This window comes from Aythya marila (genome assembly GCF_965140915.1).
Source record: "Aythya marila genome assembly, chromosome: 17".
NCBI classification, from domain to species: domain Eukaryota; kingdom Metazoa; phylum Chordata; class Aves; order Anseriformes; family Anatidae; genus Aythya; species Aythya marila.
In genome coordinates this window covers 11537-26848 of record NC_139058.1, presented here as the reverse complement: position 1 = coordinate 26848, position 15312 = coordinate 11537, and the positions used below count along the sequence as shown (strand labels likewise).

The window sequence follows — 15312 nt, the reverse complement described above, 5'->3', positions numbered from 1 at the left end:
AGCCCCAGGCAGGGCATCAGAGAGTTCCTTCTGCCTGGGCTGCTCTTTGGGGGCAGTGCTTTGTTTTTCCTTCTGTCCGTTGCAGGGTTGTTTAGGCAGGCTGGAGTCTATGGATTTCTGGATTTTAAGTGCTTGGAATTCACTTAGGAGAGGGATGTTTAGTAGGGGCTGCTGGCTCAGTTTGGGGCGCGGTTGTCACTGCAGTTATTTTCCTACAGCAAATAGAGTAAAATTCCAGTTTGCCTTTTAGAGGTGCTATAAGTGGGTAAAGAGAACAGATGGAAGCGTGTGCCACGTGGGGTAGGCAAGCGGCTGAGGTACAGGAGGGGATGAGAGTATGTGATTTTTTTTTCTGGGGATGAAATGGACTCAATTTTGTTGGTGTATAATCTGTTCTGCTCCTAGATTTTTCTTTCAATGTGAAGAAAAGTTTGAGCTAATTCCAGGTAAGAAAGTTCCAGTTACTTGCTGGGTCGTATTGTCCTTTTAATATTCAAAGCTACAGCAAAAGCGTGGGGATTGTTGCTTCTAGAAACACCCCAGTTTTCTTGTCTGCACTCTGCATGCCGTTGAGCTAAAGCAGACTAAAAAATAAATAAATAAAGGAAACACACACAAAAAAAACAACAATAACAAAAACAACAACAACAAAAAAACACCATTGCGTGATGTGTTGTGAACGCAACGATCATTTAATCCCTTTGTTTTCCCAGGTGGTGTGGATGATACTGGTTGCACTGTTGGAGCTTGGATTTGGAGAGGAACAGGTGGGCATAGTTGTATGTTGCATCAGCAGTAGTCAGCATTGTGGAGAAGGTGGGCATCATGACCGGCATGCTAGTGAATGCTGGTACTCTGTTTTTGCAGCTGATGATGAGCCTGGCAATTGACTAAGATGACGACCAGTGCCTGTGTATTTCTTGAGGCGGAGGGAATTTACCATGCAGCAACCTGAGAGCTAAGTTGGGGGGCACCTGGTATTTGCATATCTGGGGTGGCTAATGGGAGCTGGGAGTCAGAGCAGCGTGGAGCCAGCTGGCTGAATAGACTTGGTGCCACTGCGAGGGTGGCTCAGGCTGGGTCATGTTCAGGCTGCTTGTGGCCAGGTCACCAGGCTAATAGAAGCAGCGGGATTATTTTGTAGTGTGAGTGCGTGCGCCAGGCAGGACAGTTTCCTTCTGTTTGTCTGTCCTGTAGTGTTGCTTCTGCAATGTCTGTTCTGTGCTTCTCGGGTCTTGATATCCTCCTAGCTTTTGACTCTGGACTGACTAGACAGGCGACTTGGTAGCGGTGCTGAAGGGCCTCAGTGCTTGTTTTGTCATCGTGGCTCTGATCCGAGCACTTCTTGTCTTGCAGTCGCTGCTTGAAATGCAGTTCTGTTTCAGGTCTCGTGCATCATATTCGGTTTGAGATCGCGTCTGTTTCCATCCTCACTCTTGCAGAAGTCATCTGGGCCGCATCAGGAGCTCTTGCTTGGGAATTGATTTCCTAAGCGTCGTCTTATGGGGTTTTCAGTCCCCATCCTTCTGGTCTGATGTCTTGAAGGCAGGCTTTTTAGGCCTCCATCATCCCAGTTCTGGCAGTTGCTTCCAGTCGCGTGTCGTGACATTTGAGTCTCCTCTAGGGTCTGGTGCAAAGCACCTGTTGTGACTTGCTGTTGCCACAGGGCTTCCCTCTGGGGGTCTCTTTTTCTTGCGCCTTGTGTTGTGTGTTTTGTTTGTAGTGCTTGTGGCGTGGCTGTGTGTGTATGTGTTTGGTCTGGAGCTGTCCTGCCTGGCAGTTAGTGATGACAGCTAACGTGGCAGTGCATGGGTGTACTAATACATTGTCCGGACTGTATTGGCAAAGACATCCGGTCTGCCTCTGGGCACGTACTGACGGGCAGCTGGCACAGTCATCTCTGGAGGTTGGTAGATGTGGATTTGGCAGAGTTGAGCTGCTTGCGAGCAGCTGCTCCCATAATGCTTGAACGGTGCACTGTTGAATCATGAAAGCTTACAGATACGGGGTTTTGAAACTTTCATTTTTATATCTTTCCTGTCCCCAGCAGAGTGTGTACCTTAGTAGGAACTGCTCACAGGAAAGAGCTCCTTCTGGAACTGTCCAGCACTCGGTAGGCAGCTTGGTGACTGGCTTGATCTACTTCTGAGGTGCTGAGGTAAGGGGGCTGCTGTTTTGAAACAATTTGTAAATGGGGTCCCTTCTGTTGTTGAGGGATGGGTGCTAATGCTGGCAGCTGAATGATTATCTTGTGACCGTTTTCATTTGCTAAAGCTGAAACACAGTGTACAACACAGGACTTGACCACAGCTTCTTTTAGCAAGGTGAGCGATGAGCAGATCTAGCAGTTACTTTAGTGGTGCAGTTGTCACTGCAGTTACTTAACTGCACAAAGTACAGTAAAAATCCTGTTTATATTTCAGAGGTGTGTTGTAGCTGGCTTAAGAGAGCAGATGGAAGCATCTTCGTCGAGGGCAGGTGAGGGGGAAGCGGTAAGGGAGCAGGTGAGAGTAACTGTCCCAGCTGTGCTGTGGCTTTGGATGCTGCTTCAGCCTATGCTTTTCTTTTTCTTTTGCAGGTGTGTTGCACAGGCTGAGTGGGGCCAAGCTGCACTCTGAAGAGCAGCACGGGAAGGGCGGGCTGTTTGTGAGCTGGATTGGAGCAGAACTGCCAAGTAGCACGAGGTGACTGCGAAGGGTATCCATCTTGCTTTGCAGGTGCCATGGCAGGCTCTCCACAGAAGCGGTTGAGGATTTGAGAAGAGGTTGCAGATCATCGAGGAGCGACACGTGCAGGGACGGCTTGAAAAGGGTATGGCTGCTTTCTCTTCTGTTTATCAGGTGTCCCAGGCAACGTGGGCTGTGATGTTAGTCTTTAGAATCTGAACAAAGCAGGTGCTGATGGCAGTCTTCTTTGGTAGGCAAAGAGTTGCCCGAAGCCCTGTCCTGTGTAGCCTGGGCACGCCTCGCTGAGTATGAAGCTTGCTTTCCAGCAGTTCTGGAAACTGTGTTGAGGCTGAAATGCTGTGTCTGTGTTTTGGTTGAGGTAGCACCTTGGTGAGTGTAGGGATGGGTTTTAAGTGGGTGCAGCGGAGGGCCTGGCCCCAGTGTCCTGTAGTGTGTTTTAACACATCAGCATAACCTTTTGGTTCTCAGATAGCCTACTGAAGTAAGTGATTTCTCCTGCGAGTGGAATGGAATTGAATTCTTCTTTTGGCATGTAATCTGTTCTGCTCCTAGATTTTTCTTTGTAAATGAAAGATTGAGGTAATTCCAGGTGGGAAAAAAAAAAAAAAATTACTTACTTTACTTGTATTTTCCTTTCAATATTCAAAGCTGCAGCAAAAGCATGGGGATTTTTGTTTCTAGAAACACCCCAGTTCTCTTGTCTGCACTCTGCATGCTGTTGAGCTAAGCCATATAAAGAAGTTAATAAAACCACAGCTGCTGCTCCTCCTCTTTCAGCTTTTTTGTGCTTTCCCCCTGCACTTTCCCAGGTGATTGGCTTCAGGTTCCAGGTGGGACCTAATGGTAACTGAGTTGCAGGTATGCCATGAGAGAGCTCCTTCTGCCTGGGCTGCTCTTTGGGGGTAAGTGCTTTGTTTTTCCTTCAGTCAGTTGCAGGGTTCTTTAGGTGGGTCAGAGTCTATGGACTGATGCATTTTCAAGTAGAAACCGGTATGCATATCTTTTCGAGGTGGCAACTGGTAGGATCTGTCATAGTAAAGCAATCTAGTAGTAGGTGCCTGTATTGCATGCAGCTCTTCCTCAGGTGAGTAATTGTTATATCAGTGTTACGGATAGTATGGTGATGTTATTTTGTGTGTTTGCTTTGTGGTTCTGGGTCCCTTATGATTTTTGCAGAATTACGGGGCTTTTTTTGAGACTTTGCCTTTATGTCAAATCTTATGAAAGTCACAACCTTGGTGGCAAAGTGATGGAGCAGGGTTTAGGAGAAATGTATCATGGAGGCTCCCTGTGTGAGCATGTATCTGAAAATGGCAGCATTGGGCATGTAAGGGGTATTCTGTTTCAGGTTTAGGGACAGTTTGTTATATTTCTGGAGCTTTTGCCTGTGTGTTTGCTGTCTGTTGAGTCTTTAGACCTTGCAGCCTTCTAGTCTTGATGTCCTTGAATTGACATAGTAGAAGTATGTTTATGAGGTGTTGCTAGGTAGTTGTATTTGGGAAACAGTTAAGCATGGTTCCTTGACCGCGTAAGTGCAGTACTGCCAAGAGACTGAGCAGGGTCACCTTCTTCATCACTGAAGAATAAGTGTGTTGGGGCCCATTTCGGCGCGGCGCCGCCCGGGCCCATTTCGGCGCGGCGCCGCCCGGGCCCATTTCGGCGCGGCGCCGCCCGGGCCCATTTCGGCGCGGCGCCGCCCGGGCCCATTTCGGCGCGGCGCCGCCCGGGCCCATTTCGGCGCGGCGCCGCCCGGGCCCATTTCGGCGCGGCGCCGCCCGGGCCCATTTCGGCGCGGCGCCGCCCGGGCCCATTTCGGCGCGGCGCCGCCCGGGCCCATTTCGGCGCGGCGCCGCCCGGGCCCATTACTCAGGTGGTGCTACTGAGCAGGTGAGGTAAAGGAACCGGGAACAGAGAAGTATTGCACAATGGTATGTTGCATTAGTTGTAGTGTGCGTTGTGCAGGACATGGTTATTAGGGCTTGCATGGTAGTGAATGCTGGTTCTCTGTGTTTACAGATGGGGATGAGCCTGTGTAAACTAATTGCAGTTCAAAAAGTTTCAGTTATTAGCGTGGTGATATTGTCAATTCAATATTAAAACCTGCAGAATAAGCCAAAGGCGGTTTTTGCTTCTAGAATCACTGCAAATATTTGGTCTGCTCTCTGCATGCTTTTGAGATAAAGTTTATTTTAAAAAAGAAACAAAAAGAAAAACAGCTACTTCTCTTGCTCTATTTCTACTTTCTTGTGCTTTGCCCCTCCCCTTTCCCAGGTGATTGGGTTTGGGTGCTGGGCGGGGCCAAAAGGTATATGAGCCCCAGGCATGGCATCAGAGAGCTCCTTCTGCCTGGGCTGCTCTTTGGGGGCAGCGCTTTGTGTTTCCTTCAGTCAGTTGCAGGGTTCTCTAGGCAGGCTGGAGTCTATGGATTTCTGGATTTCTAAGTGGTTGGAATTCTAGATCTCTAAGTGCTTGAAATAGAGGGATATTTAGTAGAGGCTGCTGGCTCACTTTTTTTTAGGATGGCCGCATAATCTCCTGTTTTTGAGATATATTTTAATCTCTACATGTTTAAAACCTGTTGTTTTAGTCCCCTGGAGAGTTACACCAGCTTGATTACATGCTACATGTGGCTTGGCAGCGTAGATGCAGCATTACTAAGAGACTGAGCAGGGTTGTATCAGAGTCACCTTTTTCATCTGCAAAGGGTAAGTCTGTGATTACTCCTGCCGGGGTTGCTGTGTGTGCATGTCTTTTTGGCGTTTGTGGAGTTGTGTTTTTTTTTTTTTTTGTTTGTGTGTGTCTATGTTCTAAGTTTCTGGTTTTCTGAGGGGTAAACAGTTAGTGTGCTGAACGTGGTAGGCAGGTGGAGGTTGGGAGCTGCTCAGGACTGGTAGTTTTGGTTTCTAGGAGTATGCGGCACCCATCCTGTGCGATGTGACTGATTGTTGGGCGGGAACGTTCCAGCTTGCGTGTCCTAAGCAATGTAGCTTGTGTAGCGTATGTTGTGTGGCCCGGGCAGAATCTGCTGTGGCGCTGTGAGCGAAGAATCTGAGTTAGAGCTGTTGAGCAACTGAAGTAAAGGAATTGGGAAGAGAGAGGTATTGCAGCAGGTACGCTGTGGTTGTGAGGTGCCTCAGAGTGTGCTTTTCTCTCGTCTCCACAGGTGCTTTGTGCAGTCGTGGACAGGGAAGGGAAATCCTCATGTCACGAAGCACTGAGGGAAGGTGAGTGTTGTCAGCCTGGTCATCCCTTATCCGAAGCGAAGGGAAGACATTCAGGTGTTTCCCTGTGAGGGTCCGAGGTGAGGCTGTGTGGGATAGAGGAGCAGTGTGGCAGGTGGTTGCTTGCAAGCACAGTGGTCATTTTGTCCTTTTGTGTTCCCAGGTGGCGTGGGTGATGCTGGCCGCTCCTTGCAAGCTTGGACCTAATTTGCAGGTACCGAGGCAAGTGGCCTGTTGTTTTGAAAGGATAAAACTAAAGATGGGGTCCCTTTTGTTGTTGAGGGATGGGTGCTACTGCTGTCAGCTGAATATTTATCTTCTGCCTGTGTTTTTCCTTTGTTCAGGGTGAAACGCAGTGCGCAGTGCAGGACGTCTTGACCCGAGCTGCCTCTGCAGTGACTCTGGTGCGCGATGAGCAGAGGTAACTGTTGTTTTTGGGGCGCAGTTCTCACTGCAGTTATTTTCCTACATCCAATAGAGTAAAATTCCAGTTTGCCTTTTAGAGGTGCTATAAGTGGGTAAAGAGAACAGATGGAAGCGTGTGCCACGTGGGATAGGCAAGCGGCTGAGGTACAGGAGAGGATGAGAGTATGTGATTTTTTTCTGGGGATGAAATGGAATCAATTTTGTTGGTGTATAATCTGTTCTGCTCCTAGATTTTTCTTTCAATGTGAAGAAAAGTTTGAGCTAATTCCAGGTAAGAAAGTTCCAGTTACTTGCTGGGTCGTATTGTCCTTTTAATATTCAAAGCTGCAGCAAAAGCATGGGGATTGTTGTTTCTAGAAACACCCCGGTTTTCTTGTCTGCACTCTGCATGCCGTTGAGCTAAAGCAGACTAAAAAATAAATAAATAAAGGAAACACACACACAAAAAAACAACAATAACAAAAAAAAAACACAATTGGGTGATGTGTTGTGAACGCAACGATCATTTAATCCCGTTTTCCCAGGTGGTGTGGATGATACTGGTTGCACTGTTGGAGCTTGGATTTGGAGAGGAACAGGTGAGCATAGTTGTATGTTGCATCAGCAGTAGTCAGCATTGTGGAGAAGGTGAGCAATGGCGCCAGCGTGCTAGTGAATGCTGTTACTCTGATTTTGCAGCTGATGATGAGCCTGGCAATTGACTAAGATGACAATCAGTGCCTGTGCATTTCTTGAGGCGGAGGGACTATACCATGCAACAACCTGAGAGCTAAGTTGGGGGGCACCTGGTATTTGCATATCTGGGGTGGCTAATGGGAGCTGGGAGCCAGAGGAGCATGGTGCCTGCTGGCTGACTAGACTTGGTTCCACGGTGAGGGTGGTTCAGGCTGGGTCACGTTCAGGCTGCTTGTGGCTGGGTCACCGGGCTAATAGAAGCAGCGGGATTATTTTGTAGCGTGAGTGGGTGAGCCAGGCAGGACAGTTTCCTTCTGTTCGTCTGTCCTGTAGTGCTGCTTCTGCAATGTCTGTTCTGTGCTTCTTAGGTCTTGATATCCTCCTAGCTTTTTACACTGGACTGACCAGACAGGCGACTTGGTAGCGGTGCTGAAGGGCCTCAGTGCTTGTTTTGTCATCGTGGCTCTGATCCGAGCACTTCTTGTCTTGCAGTCGCTGCTTAAAGAGCAGATCTGTTTCAGGTCTTGTGCATCATATTCGGTTTGAGATCGCGTCTGTTTCCATCCTCACTCTTGCAGAAGTCATCTGGGCCGCATCAGGAGCTCTTGCTTGGGAATTGATTTCCTAAGCGTCATCTTATGGGGTTTTCAGTCCCCATCCTTCTGGTCTGATGTCTTGAAGGCAGGCTTTTTAGGCCTCCATCATCCCAGTTCTGGCAGTTGCTTCCAGTCGCGTGTCGTGACATTTGAGCCTCTCCTTGGGTCTGGTGCAAAGCACCTGTTGTGACTTGCTGTTGCCATAGGGCTTCCCTCCGGGGGTCACTTTTTCTTGCGCCTTGTGTTGTGTGCTTTGTTTGTAGTGTTTGTGGCGTTCCTGTGTGTGTATGTGTTTGGTCTGGAGCTGTCCTGCCTGGCAGTTAGTGATGACAGCTAACGTGGCAGTGCATGGGTGTACTAATACATTGTCTGGACTGTTTTGGCGAAGACATCTGGTCTGCCTCTGGGCACGTACTGAAGGGCAGCAGGCACAGTCATCTCAGTGTTGTTTGTCACATGTTGGGGGGGGAGAGTATATCTGCTTGTGAGCAGCTGTTTGCATAGTGCTTGAACAGTGTGCTTGAGGAGGTCTGTCGAATCTTGAAAGCTTACAGATATGGGGTTTTGAAAGTTTTATTTTTATGTCTCTCCTGTCCCCAGTAGAGTGTAAACCTTTGGAGGAACCTGTCGCAGGAAAGAGCTCCTTCTGGAACTGTTCAGCGCTCCGTAGGCAGCTCGGTGACTGGCTTGATCTACTTCTGAGGTGTGCTGAGGTATGGGGGCTGCTGTTTTGAAATGATAATCTTGTAAACGGGGTCCCTTTGTGTTGTTGAGGGTTGGGTGCTAATGCTGGCAGCTGAATGATTATCTTGTGACTGTTTTCAGTTCTTAAAGCTGAAACACAGTGTACAACACGGGACTTGACCACAGCTTCTTTTAGAAAGGTGAGCGATGAGCAGATCTAGCAGTTACTTTAGTGGTGCAGTTGTCACTGCAGTTACTTAACTGCACAAAGTACAGTAAAAATCCTGTTTATATTTCAGAGGTGTGTTGTAGCTGGCTTAAGAGAGCAGATGGAAGCATCTTCGTCGAGGGCAGGTGAGGGGGAAGCGGTAAGGGAGCAGATGAGAGTAACTGTCCTAGCTGTGCTGTGTCTTTGGATGCTGCTTCAGCCTATGCTTTTCTTTTTGTTTCACAGGTGTGTCGCACAGGCTGAGTGGGGCCAAGCTGCACTCTGAAGAGCAGCACGGGAAGGGCGGGCTGTTTGTGAGCTGGATTGGAGCAGAACTGCCAAGTAGCACGAGGTGACTGCGAAGGGTCTTACTTTGCAGGTGCCATGGCAGGCTCTCCACAGAAGTGGTTGAGGATTTGAGAAGAGGTTGCAGATCATCGAGGAGCGACACTTGCAGGGATGGCTTGAAAAGGGTATGGCTGCTTTCTCTTCTGTTTATCAGGTGTCCCAGTCAACGTGGGCTGTGATGTTAGTCTTTAGAATCTGAACAAAGCAGGTGCTGATGGCGGTCGTCTTTGGTAGGCAAAGAGTTGCCCGAAGCCCTGTCCTGTGTAGCTTGAGCATGCCTCCCTGAGGATGAGGCGTCCTTTCTATCAGTTCCAAAAACTGTGTTGAGGCTGAAATGCTGCGTCTGTGTTTGGGTTGGGGTTGCACCTTGGTGAGTGTAGGGATGGGTTTTAAGTGGGTGCAGCGGAGGGCCTGGCCCCAGTGTCCTGTAGTGTGTTTTGACCCATCAGCATAGCCTTTTAGTTCTCAGATAGCCTGCTGAAGTAAGTGATTTTTGCTGCGAGTGGAATGGAATTGACTTTTTTTTTGGTGTGTAACCTATTCTGCTCCTAGATTTTTCTTTCTACATAAATAAAAGTTTGAGTTAATTCCAGCAGGAAAAGCTTCAGTTACTTGCTTGGTGGTAATGTCCTTCCAACATTCAAAGCTGCAGCGAAAGCATGAGGATTGTTGCTTCTAGAAACACCCCAGTTCTCCTGTCTGCCCTCTGCATGCTGTTGAGCTAAGCCTTATAAGTAAGTTAATAAAACCACAGCTGCTGCTCCTCCTCTTTCTGCTTTTTTTGTGCTTTCCCCCTGCACTTTCCCAGGTGATTGGCTTCAGGTTCCAGGTGGGACCTAATGGTAACTGAGTTGCAGGTGTGCCATTTCGGCGCGGCGCCGCCCGGGCCCATTTCGGCGCGGCGCCGCCCGGGCCCATTTCGGCGCGGCGCCGCCCGGGCCCATTTCGGCGCGGCGCCGCCCGGGCCCATTTCGGCGCGGCGCCGCCCGGGCCCATTTCGGCGCGGCGCCGCCCGGGCCCATTTCGGCGCGGCGCCGCCCGGGCCCATTTCGGCGCGGCGCCGCCCGGGCCCATTTCGGCGCGGCGCCGCCCGGGCCCATTTCGGCGCGGCGCCGCCCGGGCCCATTTCGGCGCGGCGCCGCCCGGGCCCATTTCGGCGCGGCGCCGCCCGGGCCCATTTCGGCGCGGCGCCGCCCGGGCCCATTTCGGCGCGGCGCCGCCCGGGCCCATTTCGGCGCGGCGCCGCCCGGGCCCATTTCGGCGCGGCGCCGCCCGGGCCCATTTCGGCGCGGCGCCGCCCGGGCCCATTTCGGCGCGGCGCCGCCCGGGCCCATTTCGGCGCGGCGCCGCCCGGGCCCATTTCGGCGCGGCGCCGCCCGGGCCCATTTCGGCGCGGCGCCGCCCGGGCCCATTTCTCAGGTGGAGCTACTGAGCTGGTGAAATAAAGGAGTTGGGAACAGAGAGGTATTGCACAACTGTATATTGCATTAGCAGTAGCGAGTGTTGTGCAGGAGGTGGGTATTAGCTCTGGTGTAGAGGGATGGTTAACTGAGATAGGTCACGTAGACATAAAACAGCTGAATCTTCACGATTTGGACAAACATTGCACACAACTTGTCTGAGCCAATCAGACACAAGGACACAATATTCGTTTGCAGTTTGGGAAAGTACCAACTGTTATTTCGGTCGAAAGGATGAGGAAGAAGCTGATAAGATAAGGACGTAGGGGGACCAATCATGAGCTTAACTTTTGTAATATGTATGAGCTAATTATATGTGAAGGAATAAAAGGCGTCTGAGCTATCCAATAAATTGAAGCTTGCTGATCACTCATATTGAGTATCCCTGTCTTCCTTCCGTTGACAACAAATGGCGCCCGAACACGGAGCCCGCTGGCGGTGAACCTGCGAGCCACGGATCGACGGAATAAGGGAAGGAAACAGGTCCTGCAATGCAGCTCAGGAGGTGGAAGGGACGAAAATGCTAAATCCTCGCACCCGGGAGCACCTATAGAGGGTCCCGCCGGCCACGCGTCGCCGAGGTCTTGCAAAGGCTGCAACAGTGCTGACGTAAACAAAGGTATGGAGAGACAAGTGACGTATGATCTGCTCAAGTGCTTTTTAGAAAAGCGGAGCACGCAGGGTATAGACTGTAAAAAGGAATTGCGGAGGGATGCGGAAAAAGGAATTGCGGAGGGACACGGGAAATTGAAGTAATCGCGGTGCGATGTGGGACATCCGAGATCGGGTTGCTACAGTAGACCAGAGGCATCAGTGGACAACGGCAGCCGACCCTCACTGTGTGGCGAGTTGGCACAGAGCAGAGGGGTGGACATCAGGACCCTGCAGACTGTCTGATGTAACCATGGAAGCAGCGGCGGCTGTGCTGCTTCTCTCTGGCATTCATTTTATAAGAGGTTTATCTTGCAATGCAAAAAAGACTATTCGTCCCCAGATCGGTGTTATAACTATGTTTCTGGATAAGATTCCGTGGGGTTGCCACATTCTATGGATTAGTAATGACGACTTAGCTCTATTGCGGGGCAGGAGTGCAGAGATGCAGATTACACTGCCAAATGACCACCGGCAGACTTGAGGAGACACTGCTCGGCTGCGGGGATCGGCTGCGGCGTGGACGCCCCTAGGTGCACCCTGAGCGTTTTTGCTCGGAGGGGACTCCACTCTCACCTGCTCACCACAGGAGCAAAGATCTCCTGAAGCTGCAGACAAACAGTATGTTTTCAGCTGCTGGAGGGATACTAACTGGAGTGTTAATAATTGTATGTGTTATTCTTAAATGTCCAGGTATTTTGTGTTGAAAGTATTTGTGTAAGGGTAAGGTTTTAAAACAAAGTGTTGCAAGTCACTTCACGAGGAACACAATGAGAGGCAATACTTGTTTGTTTGCTTATCATTCTAAATTATATTCGTGTGGTATGATTGAGGTTGTGGTATGATTGAGAGTGAGATGTACCAGAGGCCTCTGGGTGTGTGAGTGTGCTGTGTACTGTGTTAGTGAGAACGCATTTATTGCCATAGTGCAGGCTGAAATCATAGGAAATTAGTACTGGTCGAGCAAAATCATGTTTCACAAGTATGGAGTCATTGTGCGAAGTAGCCACTTGGAGAAACTTAAGGGAACGTACTGTTTAAAACTTTTTGATCGTAATGAGTCAATTCACAAATCCATTACTTTCTTGAAAGAGCACATGAGAAAGAGTCAATATGGTATCAATCCTTTCAATCAATGGTTCACTGATTTGTTTGAAACAATGCATAGATGGTTACTGGGATTAGTCAGAGGGATTAAGGATTTTGTTCACTGTGGTGTCAATCATCATTGCATGTAGTATTGTGATAAATGTGGTTAAAGAGTTACTTGCAAAAATGTTATAAACTGTTATAGAGATTTTGAAGTGGTGCCAGAAACAGGTACCCAGTGGATCACTGCAAAGTGGACTGAAGCAGCTTTAGAATCTGCACACGCCGAAGACGACCAGGAAGAGGTTCCTGATAATCATTCTGACAATGACGTGGGCTGTGACACCTCGACGACTATCAAGAACAGCCTTTGATCACCATCAAGTGATTAGGTTTAAGTGTGTTACTACTAAGTTGTGTTACTTACTATTAATTGTGTTACCATTAAGTGCTTACAGTAATTGTAGTGTTATTAGGGTTAAGTTGTATAGTTGTGTTATGTTATGTACCCTTTCAGAACATGCTTGTTTGGGGTCCCGATAGGGGATCCAAAGGAACTGAGTGAAATGTTAGCACCATACTCTGCCCGTATTACTCTGCTTAATGGATCTTTTTCTGACTGTAGGAACTGCACACGCTTTGGCTAGCATAAATAAGCTTGCTTGTTGGGCTGTTAAACAGTCAAATGTAACCACACAAGTTCTTTCTGAAATGTCGCAAGACACGGAAAGCCTAAGGCACGCTGTGCTGCAAAATAGGGCCGGTATTGATTTCTTGTTCTTGGCTCAGGGACATGGGTGTGAAGATGTAGAAGGAATGTGTTGCTTCAATCTTTCCGACCATGGTCAGTCAATTCACGACCAGTTGAAATGGTTAAGGGATCATACACAAAAAATTGTAGTACAAGATAGTTGGTTTGAAGGTTGGCTTAAATCTGTTTTTGGGAACATGGGTGGATGGGTTTTGTTAGTTAAAGAGGGACTTTGCTTTCTACTTATAATTATATTGATTATAATTGCTGCATATGTAACCTTTAACTGCCTAACTAAGAAACTAGAGCAACTCACAGAGAAGGTATTTGTAGCACAAAATAAAAACGGGGGAATTGTGGAGGAATGGTTAAGTGAGGTAGGACACGTGGATGTTGAGCAGTTAGGAGGTCATGGGCTAGGGGAGGTACCGTTCTCAACTCATATGAGCCTGGGCACGTGCGCAGCCGGTTGAGAACCAATCAGGCCCAAGGACACGATGCCCTTGTGTGGTTGGGAAAGTCCCTAAGGCGGGACGGTAGCTAAAAGAGGGAGGAACTAACTGACAAGATAGGAAAGTGTTAGCCAATCCTGAGCTTAGTTTTTGCAATATGTATGAGTTGATTATGTTCAAACTAGATAAAAGGCGACTGAGCTATCCATTAAAGTTGAAGTTCACTGTTCACTCATATTGAGCGTCTGTGTCTTCCTTCGACAACAGATTGTAGCTTCTAGAAACACCCCAGTTCTCATGTCTGCACTCTGCATGCTGTTGAGCTAAGCCATATAAATAAGGTAATAAAACCACAGCTGCTGTTCCTCTTCTTTCTGCTTTTTTTGTGCTTTCCCCCTGCACTTTCCCAGGTCATTGGCTTCAGGTTCCAGGTGGGACCTAATAGTAACTGAGTTGCAGGTGTGCCATCAGAGAGCTGCTTCTGCCTGGGCTGCTCTTTGGGGTAAGTGCTTTGTTTTTCCTTCAGTCAGTTGCAGGGTTCTTTAGGTGGGTCAGAGTGTATGGACTGATGCATTTTCAAGTAGAAACTGGTACGCATATCTTTTTGAGGTGGCAACTGGTAGGATCTGTCATAGTAAAGCAATCTAAGTAGTAGGTGCCTGTATTGCACGCAGCTCTTCCTCAGGTGAGTAGTTATTACAGCAGTTTTACGGATAGTATGGCGATGTTATTTTGTGTGTTTGCTTTGTGTTTCTGGGTCCCTTATGATTTTTGCAGAATTACAGGGCTTTTTGTGAGTCTTTGCCTATATGTCAAATCTTATGAAAGTCACAACCTTGGTGGCAAAGTGATGGAGCAGGGTTTAGGAGAAATGTATCATGGAGGCTCCCTGTGTGAGCATGTATCTGAAAATGGCAGCATTGGGCATATAAGCAGTGGCCTTTCTCAGGGTTAGGGGCGGTTTGTTATATTTCTGGAGCTTTTGCCTGTGTGTTTGCTGTCTGTCGAGTCTTTAGACCATAAAGCCTTCTAGGCTTTATGTGCATGGAATTCACATATTTGAGGTATGTTTATGAGGGGTTGCCAGGTACGTTGTTTTTGGGAAACCGTGGGGTACGGTTTCTTGACCACATAAGTGCAGTACTGCCAAGAGACTGAGCAGGGTCACCTTCTTCATCACTGAAGAATAAGTCTGTTCGGGCACATTTCAGCGCCGCGCTGACCGGGCACATTTCTCAGTTGGAGCTACTGAGCAGGTGAGTTAAAGGAACCAGGAACAGAGAGGTATTGCACAATGATATGTTGCATTAGTAGTAGTGAGCGTTGTGCAGGAGGTGGGTATTAGCTCTGGCATGCTAGTGAATGCTGGTTCTCTGTTTTTGTAAGTGATGATGAACCTGTTTGACGTAATTCCATTTGAAAAAGTTCCAGTTACTTGACTGGTTGTGTTGTCCTTTTAATATTAAAAGCTGCAGCAAAAGCATGGGGATTGTTGCTTCTAGAAACACCCCAGGTCTCTTGTCCTCTGCATGTTGTTCAGGTAAAGCAGATTTAAAAAAAAAAAGAAAAAAGAAAAAAGAAAATGAAAATCTGCTGCTCCTGCTCTGCTCCTACTTCCTTGTGCTTTGTCCCTCCCCTTTACAATGTGATTGGGTTTGGGTGCTGGGCAGGGCCAAATGGTATATGAGCCCCAGGCATGGCATCAGAGAGCTCCTTCTGCCTGGGCTGCTCTTTGGGGTAAGTGCTTTGTTTTCCTTCAGTCAGCTGCAGGGTTCTCTAGGCAGGCTGGAGTCTATGGATTTCTGGATTTCTAAGTCCTTGGAATTCACTTAACAGAGGGATATTTAGTAGAGGTTGCTGGCTCACTGTTCTTTGCGATGGTGGGATACGCTTCTGTTTTTTGAGCTATATTTTAATCTCTAGATGTACAAACCTACTTGTGTAATTTTCCAGGGGACTAAAACCAGCTTCATTTCATGCTACATGTGGCTTGGCAGTTTAGATGCAGCGTTACCAAGAGCCTGAGCAGGGTTCTATCAGAGTCTGCTCTTTCCTCTGCAAAGG

At 48.5% G+C, this 15312-nt stretch overlaps 1 long non-coding RNA gene across 2 annotated transcripts; it reads left to right on the top strand.

The window, feature by feature from the left end:
• The first annotated feature begins 6600 nt into the window (after window positions 1-6600).
• On the top strand, window positions 6601-9633 carry LOC309884785. 2 transcript variants are annotated; one of them, XR_014318695.1, is made up of 7 exons: window positions 6601-6912; window positions 7013-7107; window positions 8206-8318; window positions 8431-8489; window positions 8589-8643; window positions 8877-8970; window positions 9442-9633. It is a non-coding gene; the product is annotated as an uncharacterized lncRNA (long non-coding RNA). The 2 variants fall into 2 exon arrangements; XR_014318696.1 differs by having other exon boundaries at window positions 9439-9633.
• Window positions 9634-15312: the final 5679 nt, after the last annotated feature.